The 3,887-nt window shown below is 62.0% G+C and overlaps 1 protein-coding gene across 3 annotated transcripts in view; it reads right to left on the minus strand.

The window, feature by feature from the left end:
- RHOC (ras homolog family member C) overlaps positions 1-3,887 on the minus strand; it is a 12,166-nt gene that overhangs the window by 1,664 nt on the left and 6,615 nt on the right. Inside the window, exon 2 of one of the 3 annotated variants that reach the window (XM_009888442.1) lies at positions 3,204-3,216. The exons of the other annotated variants lie outside the window; for them this stretch is intronic. The gene's annotated coding sequence lies outside the window, so the exon portion shown is untranslated. The remainder of the gene's footprint in view (positions 1-3,203; positions 3,217-3,887) is intronic. 3 annotated transcript variants of the gene reach the window in all.

Raw genomic sequence — 3,887 nt, forward strand, 5'->3', positions numbered from 1 at the left:
TGCCTTACCCCCCCGCCGGGCAGCAGGGCCCCCGTCCCGGCCTTCCATCCCCCCCACGCTGGGCGTCCTCGCTGTGCCACCACCCCAGGCAAATGGCTTTTCTGACGACCTCGGAGCTGCACACACACACTGGTTTTATTTCAGATTAGAAATTCTTCAGGGCAGAAACTGTACTCCAGGTTTCACCCGGGCACGCTCACCAGCTCCCAAATAATCCGATCAGCGGCAGGAACGCGCCAAGCTGAGTTCCCGGAGGTCCGGGCAAGCACGACCTGCGCGCCTGGCACCCGGTGCCGGGCTGGCTCGGTCCCAGCCCGTTTGACAAAGGAGCCTTTGCCACATAACCACCGAGAGCCAACGCGGGCACCGGCAGCAGGAAAAGCTGCCAGCCACCACTCAGCAGACAGAGCCGAGACCCCGCAGTAAAGCGGGCTGCTTTCTGCCCCGGCTGAAAAGGAGGCAGTGCTGCGAGTACAACTATGCCTCGGCACCCTTGAGTTTCAAAAGGGGATTAGAGCCGAGCCTGGGAATCGCCGGGGACGATGCCACGGAATGCCTGCCGTGGCGTCTGAACGAGGCATGAGAAAATCAGCCGTGGCGGGATCACATCCCTCCCCGACCTTGGGCCCAAAAGCTCTTTCCCATCCCCAGCTCCCAGATGCTTCAGTCCAAAGAGCCCGACCCAGTCCCTGCGCACCCGCCGCACACCACCAGCTCTGGCCCTGTGGAAATCCCGGGAAGATGCACGACGGCAGCTCAGGGTTTAACCCCTGGAGCGGCTCAGGCTGCTCTGCGGGCAGGAGGAGACAACAGGCGACCCGAACACTGCCCAGGAAGGCGGCGACGCTGCACGTCCTCCAGCCCTGCCCCTCTCCAGACCCCTCTGCCGGGGCGCCGGACTGGAAGGGACAGGTCGTGCTCGACGCGTCATGGAGATTCAGGGCAAATAACCCTGCGGGAAGGACACACACACCCCGGCTAATGCACCGAGCTGCGAGCGCTGGGAGCGGACCCCGCTGGGATCACGCCGGGAAGGCCCGGCCGTCGCAGGCTCTGCATTTCACCGGGGCGCCGACACCGAGCCCTACCGAAGGTCTGGCGCCTGTCCCCTCCCCGGGCGCCCACCCCGCACCCGTCTCTGAAATAAAAAGAAGGAAAAGAGAAAAACCCGAGTAAGGCTGCATCGTAATTAGCTGCAAGTGAGGGATTAAGAAACTGGACTCAGCGGCTGACTCACATTTCAAAAGCGGCCTGAAGAGAGCTCCTCTCATCCGCATACTTAACAGGTCACCGCTGAGCTCCTGCCTGCGGGAACCTCCCGGCGCCGTCACACAAACCCCTGGGAAGTCTCGGGACCACCCCAGCTCTCACAAACTAACCTGCCCCACTGACCGCGCGGCGGGGCAGAAGAGAGAAAGGTTTCACCCAAATCCGGGTGCGATCCCACCACAGCCCCGGATCTTTGCGGGTTACAGCACTCCGGTGCACAAGCCGGAGCAGGAACGGTTCGCGGCTGCTGAGTGCTGTGGAGCCATTAATAAAAACAGTAAGCCGGCACCTGTAAGGCGAGAAGAGCGAGGACGAAGGGCTGCATCCGGCAGGAGCCTGCACTCAGCACACATCCCGGTGGTGCAGCACATCTGTGCGGAGGCCGAGCACACTTGTGCAACACTAAAGTTTGGGGAAAATAAACCCTAAAGTGCCCAAAGGGCCCCACTGCCCCGGGCTGAGCATGGAGGGGAAACCCGGCACAGCTCCCATCCCCTTTCCTTGTGCCCTCCCGCTCCCGCCCGTCCCAGGGATGCCCGCAGCCCCAGGCACAGGAGACGGGTGTTTGTGTTATGGAGGCAGATAAAAGGGCCGGAGAAGTCTGCTGTCTCCTGCCCACTTGAGGAGGGAAAGTTCTCGAGGACAGCATATCCCCAGGGACACAAGAAACACATCACCCCTGTTGCAGAGCATCCTTCTCGCCTGAGCAAAGGCTCATCCTCTCCCCAGCCATCATCTCTACAGTGTGGAAAAAGGAGAGCTCATGGGCAAAATAGTTTATTTACTCAGAAAGTTCCTCTGTCCACAGCAAAACGTGATTTGCTGCTTTGTGACTCCGTATCTCAAAGCCAAACGGAGGAAGAAAGGTGGTGTGGGACGCGCCGCTATCTGACCCGCAGAACACAGAGGGAGACACATCCGCAGCACGAGGAACAGCGGATGCCCGGGGAGACAAACACCCGCTCCCAGACAGACACTGAGACCTGTCCGTGCCCAGTCTGCCGGACATCACACCCACACCAAAACCAGCCGGAGTGGCGGAGAAGGCGCTGCAGCCATCCCCGCATGGCTGCCGGCTCCCCTGCCCGCACACTGCCCCGGCGAGGGGGGTGGCCACTGCCCGGGCTCTGGCTGGGGACACAGCCAGGCTGGGACGGGGCGGGAGGAACCGGAGATGCTCCAAACCAAGAAGAGTCGCCGCACCCAGAGCTCCTTCCCACTGCCACCAGCACCCACCCTGACCTGGGACGGCTCCGGGCGCCGGCAGCTCCCGAGCCCGGCGTGATGCCCAGCGGTGACTCAGCGGGCAGAGGCACTGTCCCCACCCAAAAATCTCAGCACAACTCATTCCATTACTCACGAGAGTGGCCCAGAAATAGCCCATTACTAATCCGGAGCCGGCATGCAAAGGCGAGTGGGGTGAGGAGGCTGCGAGCACCGTGCCCCTCGGCGGCCGGCCGGGCTGCCCCCGTGCATGCCCTCGCCCCGCGCGCCAGCCAGCACCACACCAATGCCAGATGCCGGTGACGCTCTGCTCGGGGAGAGATTAGCTCCTCTGCCAGGGGAAGCTTTGTCACTCAGCAGGACGGGGACAGTCCCTGGGATAGGGGTGCCCCATGCAAAGGGCTCTGTGCTGCTCCCAGACCACGAGCGGATGAGAGAGAGTGGAGAACATGTAGCCAACCTAAGGATGCTACAACCGCCAGCGCCAAACAATTAAAAGGATACAGTTGCCCACACCAGGCACGGAAATTCAGATTTTAACCTCTGCCGAGTGTTACTCACCCTGAGTTACAGCACAGGGCACCCGGTCACGTTGGCAACCCAACCCGGCCCCGACAGCGAGCGCAGTTTTCGGGCGTGAGCAGCGCTGTGGGTGCCTCACTGGAGATGCCTCCTGCTCATTCACAGAGATAACCACAGGGAGCAGCAACCTCGTGCCGGCACCTCCCACAGCGCGGCACCGCCAAACCCCGCCGGGCTCCTGCTGCTGCGCGCGCCGGGGTCACGCCGGGACGGGCATGGGTTTGGTCTGCGCCACCACTGCCGGCAGCACCCGCGCTGACAGCACCAGCCTGACCCTGAGCCGGCAGCTCCTTCAGCACACCAAGAGATGACAAAACGAGACCAAATGGCTCTGCTCTCCTTTCCAAGCAGCTATTCTAAAGCCATCACCATTAAGCCAGCCAGGGCTCCGGGACAGCCCTTGCGTTACGGGCCTCTCCCAGCTTCGTGCCTCAAAATGTGAAGTTCATGCTGAGCAGGAAAAGGGGAATTCCTCTGGCAGCAGGATGCGTCCGTCATCCAGTGTCTGGTACAGGATCTCAGGAAACGGCAGAGAGAACATTAACGCTTTGAAGAAGGAATCGCACGAGGGATAGAGATCTTCCAACAAACCTCCTCGGCGAGGCTCGAGCTCCCTCAGCCAACAGAGGGGTTTTGTTCTCGAGCAGGAATTCCCAAGCACTGCTGCTGGGGGCTCCACCCCGGCCAGACCCGTCACACCACCCACCTCCCAAACCAGTTCACTTCTGCTCTGCCCACAGCCGCAGCCGCGGCACAGCCCCGAAGCCCGAGCTGGGCTGGGCTGGTGGGGACAGAGCCGTTGCGGGAGCCAC

Source organism: Charadrius vociferus, unplaced genomic scaffold, assembly GCF_000708025.1.
Source record: "Charadrius vociferus isolate BGI_N301 unplaced genomic scaffold, ASM70802v2 scaffold1077, whole genome shotgun sequence".
Lineage (NCBI taxonomy): Eukaryota > Metazoa > Chordata > Aves > Charadriiformes > Charadriidae > Charadrius > Charadrius vociferus.